The sequence below is a fragment of the Neltuma alba genome, unplaced genomic scaffold (assembly GCF_004799145.2).
Source record: "Neltuma alba isolate B1F8T4 unplaced genomic scaffold, ASM479914v2 tig00001081_pilon, whole genome shotgun sequence".
Taxonomy (NCBI): Eukaryota; Viridiplantae; Streptophyta; class Magnoliopsida; order Fabales; family Fabaceae; genus Neltuma; species Neltuma alba.
Window position 1 is genome coordinate 33,198 of NW_021632318.1, and position 18,401 is coordinate 51,598.

Sequence of the window (18,401 nt, forward strand, 5' to 3'; positions counted from 1 at the left end):
TTGACTCAGGCACCTAAAGAAGCAGATAGGTGGCCTGGAGAATTGAAAGAGGCTTAAGAGAATGATATTGGCTATTAGAACAGTCTTAGGGAATGATCAGTCAAGTTACCAACTAAGTGGAGGTGACTTATTTTACTACTCAACCCTGTGGTCAGAGTCTCCCAGAGATCTTAAAATGGCTCAAAGTGATGATAGTATTCCAGGGTCACCATGGATCTTGAACAAGCTTATGGTAGAGCGCAGTAGCTCCTGAGGTCACAGTAGACCGAGTGATATATCTCTATTTTATAATATAATTAAGGGATTTTATAATGTTTAAAGGGTTTAAAATGCAGAAAATATTCATATTTTGAATTATAGAAATTATATAAATTAATTGCCTTAAAGTGTATCTTTTATTATATTTTTTTATAATTTCCCTTTTGAAAGGTATTTTTACTTTGATTTCAAGTTTTATTCAATATCATTTAAATTCAAAAGTCCTTTAACTTTGGATGCCATGAACTTCACACCAAATCAAGAGAATTCAAATTTAAAGTTCTATCAAGATTACAAGATAAAAGAAGATAAAAGATAAAGCTAGAAGACTCAAAGGTTTCCTTATCTATCTAGGACAGATTTCAAGAGCTATAAAAGGAGATCAAAGGAGTCTTAGAGAAGCAACGAAGCCATCTACACTACACAAGCACAAGCATACACTTGGCTTCCTCTTATGTCTAATTATTTCACTGTCTTTTTATTATTTTCTTTTATCATCATGGTGTCATCTAGCCATATGTGTGGCTAGTCCTCTTTGTTCCTGAGGACAAGATGACGTGGCTTGAGTTCCTGTTTATATTAGGGAGTTTGATGGTTTTTTTATTTCAATCCACGAGTACGTTGCTTTTATGAATTTCCTAGGTTAGGATTTTGATTTCTTTTGTGGACTGATATTTGATTTGTGTTTTAGTTGAACAATTATATTTTGAAGCTTTAATGAATATATTTTCAGTTTCCTCATGATTCTATGAGTGTTTATCTTTATAGATTTCTATTTTGACCTGCACAAGTAGTTCATGCTTTAGGGTTTTCGATAGATAACTCTCTTTAGGAACAAGATATAATTGTTTAATTAAATTCACAACCTAAGTGGTTTTTAAATGATTAATTGAAAGGTGATTATATGCTAGCTTTCTAGGTATAATTATTATTAATTAATCACGACTTAGATGTTCTAGGGTTTTTTTTTGACTTAGTAATTGTTTTTATACAAACTTCTCATCCTTTTGAACCATGATAGCCACTCATCAACATCCTCGGGAAGTACATCATTTTGTTAAAGTCTTCATTCCTTTCGTTTTCTTTTACTTACTGTTATTTTCTTAAAAACTCAATCAATTTTCTTTCATACTCATTCCTTCTTTACATCACGTTTTTCTTAATTAAAAAGGTTTTCAAAATTTTAACAAAGCTCCTCATTGAGAAAGACGACCTAAGTTGACCTCTATACTATATAGGGTTAATTTAGTTAAGTAATTTGAGAGCTTACATGATAGGGCGATCAAATTTTGGTGCCGTTGCCGGGGAGCCAAGTTTATTTTGACTCATTTTTAATTTTTTAAACGTGATTTTACTATGCTGCGAATTTCTATGCATGCCTAGGGATACTACTTTAGTCCCTTTTGATTCTGAGGGTGAAAGAACCTTTAGGTTGTGTAGAAAACAAATTTTATATAAAATCAACCAAGTTAGTACTTCCAGTAATAAGGAAATTAGTGAGTCTAGTTCACCTAGTATCTCTAATTCTGAATTTGTTGGCTCTATGCAAAATTATAAAATTGTTTATAACAACCTAATGGATGGTGAACGTGATCCTAAGGATAGGCCTACTAGGATCATAAGAGAATTGACATCTTCAGTTACCGACTATAATCCTAGATATGCTGCCTATCCTACTTTTAATTCTAATTTTGAAATCAAAGGTCATGTACTAGTAACTTGCACAAATTTCATGGTCTTCTAGGAGAGGACCCACATGAGCACTTGATGAGCCTACAAATAAATTGTGCAACCCCAAAACCTGCTAGGGCCAATATTGATGAGATTCAATAGAGAGTATTCCACTTAACGTTAGAAGGGAAATCAAGAGAATGGTATCTTAGGCTACCAAAACACCTTGCTAATACATTCAATTTATGGAATAACTTGAAGAAAGCCTTCCTAGAGAGATTCTTTCCTGCATCACACACGACCAGCTTGAGAAAAGAAATTTATTCAATCAAACAAGACCCACAGGAGACATTCTATGAGTTTTGGAGCTGCTTTCAAGAGCTACTAAGCAAGTGCCCTCATCATCAAATCCCCGAAAAACACCTTATTCAATACTTTTATGAGGGATTATTAGGGCATGAGCAAGCTACTATTGATGCTTCCTTGGGAGGATCTTTATTAGATCTTACAGCACAAAAATGCATGGGAGATGCTTGAGAAAAGAGCAATGAATAATCAACAATATGGTACTAGAGACTGAAGTACTCAAACAACAAGTCAACTTACCTCTTTTACATTTAATCATGAGATGAAAAATGTAGATGCACAATTGGCTACTTTAACTATAGCAGTAAATGATATTAAAGCTAATATGGTCTCCCCTTCTTATGCTGCAACGCGTGAACTTATGCCTACTAGCTATGAAATATGCAACTCTTTCACACATATTACTGCCACATGCCCCTATAATGTTGAAGAGGTTTCTGCTAAGTACCAGGGGAGACTTAATTAAAAATGGGACCTATTTTCTAATACTTACAATGAGGGGTGGAAGATGAATCCAAACCTTAGGGATAGTGGAGGAGACAATAGAAATAATCATGAAAAGTAACAACCTCCTCCGAGACAAACACAACCATATGGGAACTTTTAGCATGAACAAGCTCCCAAGACAGATGATCAACTTAGTGTTCTCTTAAAGGTTGTGCAAGATCTTACTAAAAACCAAGTTGCTCTAGAAACAAAGGTTGGTAATATTAGTGAATTTGTGACAAGGTTGTCTAACAGCCAAAATGAGTAGCAAGCAAGGGTGGGAGGATTTATTCCCTCTAATACTATCATTAATCCCAGGCCTTTAAATGCTATCACATTAAGGATTAAAAAGCAAGTTCATTTTGATGAAGGAGATGACAAAAAGGACACTACTGAAGGTCTCCAAATTGATGCCACTAATGATATGATTGGGCTGGGAAATGACGCCACTGAAGATGTCACTACTGCTCCTACTGTGTGATCAGAAAGCTTGAAGGAAAAGGCACTTAAGAAGCAAACCCCCTCTACTGCACCTAATGAGGTAAGCATTGAAGACATCCCCTTTCCTAATTCTTATCTTTCACGTAAAAGGATTTTTGAAAAAGAGCAAGATAAAGAGGTGCTTGAATTGTTTAAAAAGGTTGAGGTTAATATTCCTTTATTAGAGTTAATTCAAACCATGCCTAAATATGCTAAATTCCTTAAGGATTTATATACTCATAAAAAAAGTTTAAACCTAATGAAAGAGTACAAATTAGCTCTAATGTTTCTACACTATTCAAACCTCAGCTACCTGTTAAATGCCAAGAACCCAGATCTTTCGCTATACCTTGTGCTATTGGTAAAATAAATATTAACTGGGCTGTTAGATCTAGCCATCAATGTTATGCCTAAATCTATATATATATATTACTTGGAATTAAGAATATAAAATCAATTAGTGTGGTGTTGTAACTTGCTGATAGAACTATTAGGCATTCTGATGGCATTTTAGAAGATATTCTTATACAAGTTAAAGGTTTGGTATTTCTTGCTGATTTTTATCTGTTAGATATGTCTAGAGAAACATCACATAATGGCACATTAATACTTTGTAGACCTTTCTTATGCACTGCGTGTACTATGATTAATATGAAAGATGGGTCAATCACCATGGAAATGGGACATAACAAAATCAATTTTAACACGTATGAGGCTATGAAACACCCTTATGAGGATTATTCACTATTAGGAGTAAATGCAATTGATTTATCTATTGATGAAGCAACTGATGAACATGATTCTAATTTGAATAAATGGCTAGAAATTTGTTCTCCACTATCTTCCTCTATTTCTTGTTCTTATGATGATGAGATTATATGTGATGCTTGTTTGGAAATCGATAATTATCTTTCTTCATGTGATTCATCTATATCTTCATCTCTTTTATTGCCTTTTATAAGCGATGATTTCGAGGAAGGTTTTGTTTTGAATTTGCAGATTTGAAGGAGTGGGTAGATGATCCAATTACAAGTAAATCCCCTTATCTATCCATTCCATCTTCTTATAAATTTGAAACACAAAGACAACCATATATTGAAGAAGGGAACACTATGCCAATTCCTCCTAATTACTCCTCCTTTTCTTCATCCCCTACATCTTTCCTTTCGTCCTCATCCCCTATGTCTTAATCTTCTTTTTCTTCTTCCTCTTTGAATGAAAGGATTCCTATTCCTCTGGATACATTACCTTTTATGCAACAAATTGCATTAGAGAATAATGAAGGATCTAAGCTCAACAAAGCTCTGAACAAAATAGATTCAATGCTTGAGAAGGTTGAAGAAGCAAAAGATGCCTCCTATGATAAGTCATCATGCCATTCAATGCCAAATGTCTAGGGGAGTACTTATGTTTCAAAATTAATTTCTTTTATTGTTCAACCCCCTGATTTGGAATTAAAACCTCTACCTTCTAATTTAAAATATGCTTTTTTAGAATTAAATGTGAAGTTACCTGTAACTATCACTAATTCTTTAACTGTAAATCAAGAGGCTAAATTGATTTTTGTTCTTAAAAGAAATAAATATGCTATAGGTTGGATGTTAGCTGACATTCTAGGAATTAATCCTTCTATTTGCACTCACAGGATTTTATTAAATGAAAATTCCAAACCTGTTAGGCAACCTCAAAGAAGACTTAATCCACTTATACTTGATGTTGTAAAGAAAGAAGTAACTAAACTTTTAAATACTGGAATTGTTTATCCTATTTTTGATAGTGAGCGGGTCAGTCCTATTCAGGTAGTTCCTAAAAAAAGTGGTATTACAGTAATTAAAAATGAAAATAATGAATTAATACCTACTCGAGTGCAAAATTCATGGCGTGTTTGTATTGATTATAGAAAGTTAAATGAAGCCACTAGGAAAGATCACTTCCCTTCGCTATTCTTGATCAAATGCTTGAAAGAATAGTAGGGAGATCTCACTACTATTTTCTTGATGGCTTTTTAGGATACTTTCAGATCCCCATAGCACTAGAGGATCAAGAAAAGACAACATTCACATGCCCTTTTGGTACATATGCTTATAGAAGGATACATTTTGGGTTATGTAATGCTCCAGGCACATTCCAATGTTACATGGTGTCTATATTTTCTGACTTGTTGGAGTAATGCATGGATGTTTTATAGATGACTTTACGGTATATGGGGATTCCTTTGATACATGCCTTGATAGCTTAGATAAGATACTTGCTAGATTTGTGGAGAAAAAATTGGTTTTAAATTATGAAAAATGCCATTTTATGGTTAATGAAGGAATCGTATTAGGCCACTTAGTATCTAGCAAAGGAATAGAGGTGGATAAAGCAAAAATTGAAATTATATCTTCATTACCATATCCTACAAATTTAAAAGAAGTTAGATCATTTTTAGGACATGTAGGTTTTTATAGAGGTTCATAAAAGATTTCAGTAAAATTGTTTTACCTCTATCTAAGCTTTTGCAGAAGGATGCTGAGTTTATATTTAATGATGACTGTAAGGAAGCATTTGACATGCTAAAAGAGAGGCTTATAATGCCCCCCATTCTCACCTCGCCTAATTGGGATTGACCATTTGAATGGGTCAAGAGAGAATTTTTAGGGTTAAAAAAACAAACTCTAAAAATTCAAAGAACAAAGATGGAAGCTTTAAGGGGTTTAGGAGTTACTTGAGCTATGTTGTTAATTTTTATGTGAAGTGGCTAGTAATCTTGTTACCCTTGTGTGATTTATCTTGTTAGGGTTCGTTAATTGTGGAGAAGAGGAAGAAGGTCAAAGAATCAAAGAGTATTGGATTAAGGTAGTGGGATTTAATTAGCTACTAATGTTAACTTTGCATTGTTGTTTATGGCATGAATGCTTGTCATTGTATAGTTGAACTATGATGATTATGATATGGTTGCTCCTTGCATTTTTTGTCATGGCCTTGCATGTTGAGGTTGTCTATTTATAAGAAGATTAGTTCTCTTATAATAACTAATGTGAAATGCTTAATAATGATGCATATTGATGTTTTGGTTGATTGATCTTGTTACTGGGATTTCATTAAAATCTCATCCCCCATTTGTAGCCTAACAATTTAGGGATGAATCACAAAAAGGGAAGCTGCAAATTCAAGGGTATTTGTGGTGGTGATGCATGAGGAAACAACTACATTTTGGTTATATAAATATATGATGATGGGATGCTGTAATCCCAAGTAGGATGCCAACTTGGAGCTATGTTTTTATTAAGTTACCAAATGCATTAAATCTCAAAATTTGGTATGAATGTAGTTCACGTTCTTGGCTTCAGATCAATAGGTAGCACATTAAAAATGGACAACTATATGATTTTTGGTGATTTTTCAAAGTTAAGATCCAGAATCTGGAAAAAGGGTTTTTATCAAAATGACAGAGTTGATTTCACAAACATATGGCACTTTCTCATAAGGGATTAATTTCTAAAATTATTTTTCCTTGATAGGGAATTCAAAGAGGTTTTCATAGAATTTTGAACCACTCCATTTTGATTTTTTTAGATTAAGTTATGATTTTTTGAAGTTAGACTAGAAAACTGGATTTTTACCACATGAACAGTAAAAATCTGAAAATCAGCATTTTGTGGATATTTTTTAGCCCAAGACCATTCAATGTGGTTTAAAATGCCTCAGAATAAATTCTAAACTGTACTAGAAGTAAGGTGTAACAAGTCTAGACTTTATGTCTTCATTCTTCGGTGAAACTTTCCAAACTCATCTCTACTGTTTTATTTGTTCAGTTATTTTATTTAGTTAAATTTTTATACATCACCCAATACACCCCCTCTTGGGTGAAGCTACTACTAACTTTTTCTTCTTCTATTATCTTACCCATAAAATAGTTTTCCTAAAATTTTTTTATTAAAATCAACTCCTAACTATTTTTTTTTTAATCTTCTAGGAAAATAGCCATTGACTCTAGAAATTAATTCTTAATCCATTTTAAGGATTTTATGCCTCAAATAAATTCTTTATCATGTAAAATAATTTTCCTAAAATTTCCAAATTAATTAGAAACCTCTAAGTCTTTTCGTAGAATTTTCTAAGAAATTAACCCATTTTTGCTGTAAAAATAGTTTTAAAATTATTTAAGACATTGTTTAAGAAATCAACTTTTCCAAAATATTTCCAAGTCTTCAAAATTAATATTCCATAATTTATCCCAATTTCTTTATGAAACAACCTTCCTAAATAAATACATAAACTTAACTTTTTCATAGTAACTTTAAGAAATAACCTTTTTTCATAACCAAACCATATTAAATACAAACTCAAATTATATTACAATCATCTACACTAACTAATTATATAATATTGTTATCCGTGATAGAAAAGAGTAGCACCCAATCATACATCCTATCATGAATAAAAGAACATTTCTTAACTCATTCAAATACAAACTATATAAGAAAGGATCAATCTTATCTAATATGGTTATAAAACAAGATATAATATAGCTCATAAATCAAAATATTAAGAATTAAATCTTAATTCATACTTTATAATAAATTCATAAACAAATCACATGCGATCCTATGCCTTTGGCCACCTATCAACACACATACCACAATAGTACACTCAAAGGACATAAGAAATAATAATGCATGAATCAATTAAAAACAATTTATCCTAAGGTGGCAATATATAGGATATAACATAGCTCATAAATCGACAAGGCGCTACAAGTTGCTAATGTAGCTTTACTCCTCCTGAGCCTTCCCTGACGTCCCTCCTTTAAAGCTTTCACCTGAGAAAATGTTAAACAATAGGGATGAGACAACGTCTCAGTAACTAAATCCCTACCTATCACACATACTAGCATGGGCTAGTAAGGTGTCAGGTGGGATACACAGAGTTAATAATAGTCAATAGACACTTATCTAAATTTGAACTCACAATAACCATATAGATCAAATATATCTGCCAATCTCATGCAACTGATAATTTCAAAAGAGATAACATACTTTTCAATTATTCAAAAGATATAAACATCAATGAAGATTTCATGTTATATACAGTCCATGAACCCCAAATCCATTGTTATATCCTCCTTATTTCTGCCGACTGGACCCATGGGCTAAGTTCTTTTCATTTGACTGGCTACTTTGACAAGCTCACCACACGAGTGATATGGACCGGCCAAAGACCATAAAGCACTCGATGGACCATGGGACAATAATAGTGGCCAACCATAGAGCTAGTGGGGTGTCGCAGTCCCTCGAAGAACTAGTGGGACAATAATAGTGGCCAACCATAGAGCTCTGTATAGAGGCCGATACCGCGTGGTAAGTATATGCATCTCAATAACTCCAATCATCTCCTTCCCTCACCCAAACCAGATGCGCAGGGTTCAAAATAATACATTTATATGCATAATCAACCAAATTCCAGAATAACACCTCATAGTCATAATCATTAATTTCTAACAATACAAAAAATTTCAATCCTTTTCAAAACAGTATCCCACAAGACAGTTCATATAAAACATAATATATGTATATGAAAATTAGTTATAAAATCACTCATCAACCTCATACTAGTGCATATAACAAATAGAAATTTAGTTACCTGGTCTCCTAGCTAACAATCAAGCACAAACGAGGCTCGTACTCGAAAATGTCACAATAGGGTTTATATCTACAATTGAAATAAAAAAATTATTTCTAATATATTAGAGTAAATTACTCACAAATTTCTAACCTTTAGCGCTCCCTCTAATACATTCAGCTGTTACTCGAAATTCTAGCTCGAAAGGCTTTTTCTATGGTTTGGGGCAAGAACATATATATGATGATTTATATTCAATTCCTAGGCTCCCTTAACTTACATTATCTTTAATTGTTAAATTATATCATTTGAAACACCAAATTCATAATCTAGATAGAGAACCCTCAATTTATAACTTATTTTCTATTTTTAAAAAATTTAGATAGATAACCTCAATATGAGTTAATTTATTCTTACTGTAGAAGTCTAATTATTAATCCAACCATTGAATTTAATGTCTTACATGTCACAAGACTCCTTTCTAAATTTCAGGTTAATCCAATGGTGAACAAATTAAAAAACACTAATTTACTATCTGTATTCTATCAACCAACTCTAAAAAAACATAAATGAAAAACGTACCTAATAACTTGTAACCCAGTCACTGAATTGAAGATCCAGCCATTGAAACTAACAAGTTTGAAGTCTAGGATCAGCTGACCAAATTACAGCCCGATCCAACGGTTTACAAACTCGTAAACAGCACTTTACTGAGACTGTCTCAGTTTTGTGCGAAAATCATTTAATTCATCTTTAACTCTCCCCTACTACCACCTATATATAGGCTCCTTGAACTCCCTCTTCCCATTATTTAGTCGATGTGGGACTTCTTAACATTGTTATTTTATCCATCTTCCTATCATTTAATCAATGTTGGACTTCTTAACTTGCTATTTTATTCATTTTCTTACACACACACACACACAAAATCAGAATTATTTTAACCACATATATATATTTTACCTCTACCTATTCCATAAAAATTTGTTTAAATATTAGATATATGAAAATTAGGATGTTACACTTTAGGCTCTAAATAATTTTAAATAAATGTTCTCTTTTCTGTTTTTCCTATGTTAGAAAATTTGGGATGTTACATCAAACACATTTTGCCCAACATAATCCTACACAATTTTATCTCCTAAACCTAATGGAAGTATCAAATTAACAAAAATCAAATCTTAACCTCATGATATCCTCTTGGCCGAAATCATGCTCAACAGTAGCAAGTTAAAATGCTTCCATAAACTAAGTTACAACACAAGTTTTCAACCTTTTTCTAGCCTTTAATTCTTAAACCATCTTTTAATCATTTATAATAAGTTACATGGCACGTTCGGTGTCAAATCCCAAAAATTTGCATCTAGCTATAAAGGATTAAAAATTGGAATGACGGTCAATGTAGGAACCAGATGGGGAGATGAAACAACTTTTGATATGAAACCCCGATAAATCCGGATTGGCATTTCCGTAATTATTGGTCTAGGAAGGGCAAAACGGAAAAATTTGAGAAAAATTCTAGAAAATCCCCAAAAAATTGGAAAATTGTAGAGTAGAGGTTTTGGAAACTCTGTTGAGGCCCAAAAGGTAGAATTTCGGTGAAAATGAATTATTGCATAATTTCCCATAAACAAAGGTTTTTCGGTAAATTATTGGGAAAATAAAGAAAAATAATTATTTTAATGAGTTAGAGGTCTCAATAAATTTGGGAGATTGATGAAAAATTCATATAAATATTTATTTGAATTTATAAAATTAGTTTTAGGTCTTGGGAGCTTAGGAATTAATTTTAGAGAATTTATTTTCCCACAATGACACCGAAAGGAGAAAATTCAAAATAAATACCTAGAGGTGGTGAAAATTTATGAAAATTTCTAGATCATGCTCCCATATTAAAAAGTGAATTATCATGAAGAGAAATGAATTTTTGGAGGTTTGGAAAAATTATGGAATGTTACTAGTGAATAGTAATTGATAAAGTTTCAAATTGGTTTGGGATAGTGATTTGGTTTGTGGGTCATATTTTTGGGTCAGTCCAAACCATTTGTGGGGCTCACAATAGACCCATTAAAGGCCCAATTTTGTGCACTTTGCAGATTCCACTATTTTTATTAAATAAAATGCAAAATTAAAGGATATTTGTGTGGAGAAATCTAGAGAAATGCTACATGGTGAGATCTGAAGGTTTGAGGCACTTGATGGCTGCCAACACACCTCCTTATCTATCATTTGGGTGTGCTAATTAGGGGGGAAAGTGGCAGAATTTTTTGTCTATAAATACCCCTTGAAAATACAAAGAAAATGTTAGAAAATTGGGAAAAATAAGGGGAAACTCTGCCACTGTTCATCCAGCCCTATTGCACGAAATTCTTGAGGAGTTTTAGGCAAGGAATCATCCAACTTACTTCAAGGAAACACTAAGGTATGTCCAAGATTCAATATCCCTAAGTTTTACATTGATTAAACAAGGATTTTTGCTTGGAAAAATGCTAAAAAATGTTGGAAATTTGATTGAGATGTGTGATACTTAGGGAAGGATAGAAACCTTAAGAATCAAGTTGGATAAGGACGATTAACTGGTGTATGGATTGATATTGGATGAAATCAAGTTAAGGTTTAAGGGGGATGATTTCAGTCTGCTACTGTTCATGTAGAACCAATTAGATTTTTCTTGATTTGATGATTCCAATGGCTTTAAAACATGTGTTTGTGTAGGGATATGTTGTTTAGAAAGTGTTTAAAATTATTGAAATCAAAAATATAATTTTTAGAAAATTAAGGACCCCTACTCAGCCAAACCAGATTCATGGGGAAGGAATGTGATTTTCAAAAATCTGATTGCACCATTAGATTCCTCTTGAAAAATTGTGTAGGATTGAGTTATGAGGTGATTGATTCTAAAGAAAGAATCAATTTGTTAAAAATCAAAGAAAAAGGGGAGAAATTGTTAAGTAATGTTAAATTGTTGAAACCAAGTTGTTTTGTAATTAATATGGCCTATGTTTATGCTTGGTTTAAAAGGGATTGAGAGGAAAAATTAAGGAAAAGCATTGCTCCTTGGAGGAATTAATTGGACAAGCTTTGTAAAGGTAGCTTTGAATTATAATTTGATTCTTTATCTTGCTTGTTTATTGTGATTGTTGTTGCTTGGATTGGAGGAACTTTGTGGTGACCTTGATTGTTGATTGACATTGGTTATGCTTTGTGGTATGTCAATGTGAATAATACATGTTCCTCTCCTTGTATGATATGTGGTATGAATTCCTATGAGTTGGGAATGGTTTGGATTGCATGACATTTCACAATTAAACTTGCATTGATTTATAGGATAATTATAATTCATATGTTATTTTATGCCCTAATTAGGAAGTGGACCAAGTATGGAGCAAGGAAAGGAGTTGATCTTGGGATAAAGGAGTTTTATGAATATTGTATTATGGTGAATTGTTATGCAATGTGTAATGAACCTTATGTTATGGTTGTGTTTAGATATGGATGATGTTGTGACATGTATTATACTTTATCCTCATGTTTCAATATTAGACTTATTCTTGATGCATTGTGGAAGGATTGTGGTTGAAGGAAAAAGAGGAAATAAATCAAGAAAATAGCAATTAGGGGATAGAAATTCCCTACAAAGTGCCAAACTTGTGGCACATAAAATAAAAAGAAATTATTGGATTTTAGGCATAAAATTCTATAGACAAATAGATCTCATTTTTAGCTTTAAAACAAGTGGTAATTCATTAAGTTTGGAGTTGTGTGCGAAGAGTTATGCCCTTCTAAAGTTGGGCAAAAATACTGAAAATTCGAAAATTTACCAAATAAATAGTACACTTTTACAAATTTCCTGGAATTATTCTAGATAGAATTGGACCTAATGATTATTTTTTCTCCATAGAAATCTTAGCAAGCTTCGCGTGAAAATTAGAACCATTTTGTTTTGATTTTTCTAGATTTAGTTATGAATTTTCAAAGTTGGCCCATTTTCAGATGAATAGTGTACGGATAAGATGGACAGTGAAATCTTGAAATTTAAAATTTCTCACCTGGAAATGCTATGAAATGACTTATAATGGTTCTAATTGACATATAATGGGATATAAAAAGAGGTGTGACAATTTTTTGATATCAGAACCAAGTTTTGGCTCTGTTTCTGTGCACTGTATTGACTGTTATGTATTGTGCACAATGATTGAATATTATTGGTTGATTGTGAACTGTTTGTTTATTGAGTGTTCTAGTTGGATTATATCTGGGTGGAATGGTATGTTATAGACTGAGTTGAGTGCAGGATAAGTCATAGCCTACTATAGTGATGACTCCTGGGAAACAGTAAACCAGAGGATGCTGGGAGAGCCATACCTAGATTGGTACCATCTACATGTTTCCGACCTTGATGACCCGACTCCACCAACCGGATATTACCAACCTTTCTAAGAGATAGAAGATATAATTTTAGAAGAGAACTCTAATGACCTGATCAGGTTAGAGAAAGGGGATGCTCAGAGCACCACAAGACCTCAACCACATCCTGATAAGGCGGGTCCCAGTGCCATTAGGGCAGTACCTATTAGGATAGTGAGGCCGGAACAGCTTAAAACTAAGGATCTGCCAATTAGGAAGAGGCCATTATTGGTAAGGAAGGAATTTAAAGATTATAACAGTCTCTTCTAGGAGTTTATTGAGCTCAGTAGACACATAGACTCGACCCAAAATCAGTATGCTATAGTCTACCATGACTACTTCTACTACTTGAGATTACTACATAATAAGGTAGTCAAAGAGGGTCAGTTTATAGATAATGCTTTATGGTGCCCGGTATTACTAGATACGTTACCCACCACACGAGTTTGGTAGACCCAGATTTGGCAGCTCTACAGACCCTTTATGCCTAGTAACTTCGATCAGCTGCTAGACGATTTATAACTTTTTATAGTTACTTTGTTTCCCTCTTCCTCTGCTGGGTTGTGAATGTAGAATGACTATATACTATGCTAACTGTGGTGGGTTGTGACCTTACTTTTTGTTAACTGTGCCATGTATATATACTGAAAAAGTAATACTAGTAGTGTTTATGTAAATTAATGATTCTGTTCCTCTTGTAGTTGAGACGAAAATAACAAAATGGTAAGAGGAAGACAAGGATCAAGAGGTAGGAGACCCAGTACCAGGGGAGAATCGTCAAGATCCCCTGTTGATCCAATTGAATGGATAATGGAAAGGTTAGAGGAAAAGTAAAGGAATATGGCTGAGATACAAGCCACACAAGTTAGGTAGGAACAAGAGAGGGATGCTGCTATAGGTACGGCGGTAGCGGCAGCCCTGGCGCGGTTACAGCAACCCAAGTAAGGAATAGCTGGGACAGGTTAGCCCATACCACCATAGCAACCACAGGAACCTACTCCTGTGAGACCTCAACGTGTTGCAGAGCCTGATACGCTGCAGTAGTGGATTGTGAAGTTTACAAAACACAACCCTCCTACTTTTGAGGGAACTTTCGATGTTCAAGTAGCCAAGGATTGGATAAACCCGCTAGAAAAAATCTTTAACATCTTAGAATGTTTGTTTGAGAGGAAGGCTCAGATAGCAATATACAAGCTGGAAGGGGAGGTAGATAGATGGTGGAAGAACATCAAGTTGGTCCTTCAGGCCAATAACACCTCGATCAACTGGGAAGTGTTCAAGGACCAATTTTTCTGGAAATATTTTCCCCGATCCGTGAGGGATGAGAAAGAAACAAAGTTTCTCACTATAAGACAAGCAGCAAACAAACCCTTTGATGAATACCTGGCGAGGTATATCAAGCTGTCTAGATACTCCACTTATCTCTAGCACATGAATGACGAATGTTGGTTTACAGAGAAGATGATAAGGGGGCTAAAGCCTGAGTTAAGAGAGAAGGTAGCCCTGAGACAGCTGGAAGTTTTTAATAAGGCAGTAAAAGTCTGTCGTATCACCAAGAATAGCCAGAATCATGCTGAGCTGGCTAGAGCAACCCTACGAGCTGAAAAGCCAGGGGTAAGAACGGGTCAGGAAGGCACTTCTTTCGATGGTAGCCAGAAGAAAAGGAGATTTAACTAGAACAGGAAGTCGAGGTGGGGAGCTCGATGAGGAGGCACAGAGAATGTCTATCGGGGAGTAGAGAATGTTTGCCAAGGAAGGGAATGTAAGCGCCGTGGCTGTAATCACAGAGACAGGCCATGCACGATGGATTATAACGTGTGCTTCAGGTGTAGGCGACCCGAACACTTTGTTAGGGAGTGCCCGTAAGGTGCTGACAGCACGGGAAGACCTCAGGCACAGGGTAGGGTGTTCGCCCTCAATCGGGAAGAGACTCGTAAGTTGCTCGAGATGATCTAAGGTACGATTACTGTGAATGGCTACCTTGTAGATGCTTTGTTTGACTCAAGTACCAGCCACTCTTTTATATCATATGATTGTGCTAGGGGCTTAGGTCTTGCTATCAATACATTGCTGTATGATTTACGTGTTTCTACTCCCATAGGAACAAAAATTTTAACTTCTACTATTTGTTTTAACTACATTGTCCGGTATGCCCACTGTTACACTACGTTAGACCTGATATGCATGCCTTTTGTGACATTGATGTTATCCTTGGTTTGAATTAGTTGTCCTCCCAAAATGTTCTCCTTGATTGTAAAAACAAAACATTGATCCTTCCTACTCGAGAGTTAGCCCCAATAGTAAAAGTAAAGATGAACGTGATTTTGGCGACTCGAGTGAATAAATGATTGAGGCAGGGTTGCTAGGGATACATGGTATTTTTCTCAATGATGGCAGAAATAGAGGAAGGGATTGCTGATATCCTGATAGTATGGGAATTCCCTAAAGTGTTTCCAACAGAAATCAGCAAACTACCTCCAGAAAGAGAAATTGAGTTTGTTATTGACCTGGTACTTGGAACAAATCCGATTTTAAAAGCTCCATATCAGATGGTGCCAAACGAAATGGTAGAATTGAAAAAGCAATTAGAGGAGCTATTAAAGAAAGGGTTCATACGCCCTAATGTATCTCCATGGGGTGCACCAGTGTTGTTTGTGAAGAAGAAAGACAGTAGTTTGAGGGTGTGTATAGACTACTGTGAGTTGAACAAAGTGACGATTAAGAATAAGTACCCCTTACCGAGAATTGACGATCTGTTAGATCAGTTGGTAGGAGCCACTATATTCTCAAAGATCGATTTGAGATCAGGGTACCATCAATTGAGGATTAAGGTAGAAGATATTCTGAAGACTGCTTTTCGAACTAGGTATGGACATTATGAATTCCTAGTGAAGCCCTTTGGATTGACAAACACACCTGCCATATTCATGGATTATATGAATAGGATCTTCCGGCCATACTTGGACCTATTCGTAGTGGTGTTCATTGATGACATTCTGGTGTATTCTAAGTCACCAGAGGAACACAAACAGCATCTGCGAATCATATTGGGCACATTACAGGAAAAGTAACTATATGCCAAGTTGAGTAAGTGCAAATTTTGGCTAGACGAAGTGAAATTCTTGGACCATGTGATAACCTAAGATGGAGTGGCTGTGGACCCAAGTAAGGTAGAAGCCATATTGAATTGGGAATGACCCAAGATGGTAACTGAGGTGAGAAGCTTTCTGGGTTTAGTAGGGTATTATTGAATGTTTATATGGGATTTTTCACAGATTGCCCTACCACTGACTAAGCTCACCCGAAAGAATCAGCCATTTAATTAGGATAATAAGTGTGAGGTAAGCTTCCAGGAATTGAAACAGAAGCTAACCTCGACTCCCGTGTTAATAATCCCCGATCCTATGTTGCCATATATGGTATATACAGACGCGAGTAAGTAAGGATTAGGATGTGTGCTAATACAACAAGGTCAAGTGGTCGCTTATGCCTCATGACAGTTAAAGACTCATAAGGAGAACTATCCTACTCACAATCTTGAGCTGGCAGTGATTGTTTATACATTGAAGATCTGGAGGCATTACCTGTATGGGGCAATTTTTGAATTGTATTGCGATCATAAAAGCCTCAAGTACCTGTAAGACGAGAAAGAACTCAATATGAGAGAAAGAGATGGATGGAATTGCTCACGCATTACGATTATCAAATCAAATACCATCTGGGAAAATCAAATGTGGTAGCAGATGCTTTGAGCTGGAAAACGGTACAGGTGGCATTGTTAATGATAAAAGAACATGAGTTGATCAAGAATATTTGAGATTGGGATCTCAAGGGCCAGATCGGTATCATAAAAGTGGAAATGTAAATCATTAAACAGATCAAGAAGGCCCAACAGAGAGATCAACTGGCTGACACGTTGAAAGCCAAAGTACTAAGAAAGGAGACAAGGGTGTTTGAGATAACTCAGGAAGGGATCTTGAAATATAAGGGAAGAACTTATATTTCCCCAAACTCAGAGATTAAGGGGAAAATTCTAGAAGAGGCACACAAGAGTTAGTACACCATACATCCAGGCATGACCAAGATGTATCGAGATCTTAAAGAATCATTCTGGTGGCCTGGTATGAAGAAAGATGTGACAAACTATGTCAAGGTGCCTCATGTAACACCTTAAGTTTATACCAATTAACTTGACTTGCGAAAGCATTTGGAATCACTTTTGAAGACCACAAGTTATGAAAAATCACGTTTGAAACTTTATATGACCCTTAAGTATGAGAAAAGGCTTAAAAATTTGAGACTTTTTCATTTTCCAGTTCAGGTCACGACTTAGTGCTTCCAGTTGCGACTTGGGGTCACAGAATGCTTCTGCGCACTACTCACATTTCACTAAAATCTTTGCCAACTTTAAAAATTCATAACTAATTATAGAAAAAACAAAATCAAGTGATTCCAAGTTCTATGAAAAGCTCTTTGGATAAACTTTTGAGGAAAAATTCGAGCCCAGGTTTCTTTAAAAATCTTACTGTTCATTTGGTAAAATCTGGAACTTCCAGATTTTGTGCCTAAAATTCAAAAATCTGTATCTCCTTGTCTACACATCCAATTGAGGCAATCTACCTCTCATTTTAAATCTTGGGATGTGTACTATAACTATGCCAAATCTCATGGTAAAACTCATTCATTTGATAGGTCAAACTGGAGCTACAAACTCACTGCTTCAGGACCTACGTTTTGCCCCTTAACTACTATTTACTTTAATTCTTTTTATTTCCTTGACATACATAATTCTCATTCATTTCTATCCATGCCATAAAAATTACAATTAAATACACAGCTTCATTGGCATCCATAACATAGTTTACAAAATAGGAGAATTATACATTCATCAACAGTCTCATCCATTAACAAGAATAATTCTCCACTTACTTCTCCTTGCTTCTCATGCCATTATTGCCCATCGTTGATTGACCTAAATGGTTGGTTAGGGAGGGGTGAGATTCGGCGTAATCTCAGTAGCAAACATTACCACATACATGCATAGGATGGATGCTAGTATATGGTATGTAGTTTTTCATAACTTAAGTTAACTAGTGACATGCCATCATGCCTTACTGTGCTTGGTATAA

General features: G+C 34.8%; 1 non-coding gene across 1 annotated transcript; it reads right to left on the reverse strand.

The window, feature by feature from the left end:
* Positions 1 to 2,232: 2,232 nt before the first annotated feature.
* On the reverse strand, positions 2,233 to 2,339 carry LOC114750351 (small nucleolar RNA R71). The gene has a single exon (XR_003740658.1). It is a non-coding gene; the product is annotated as a small nucleolar RNA R71 (small nucleolar RNA).
* Positions 2,340 to 18,401: the final 16,062 nt, after the last annotated feature.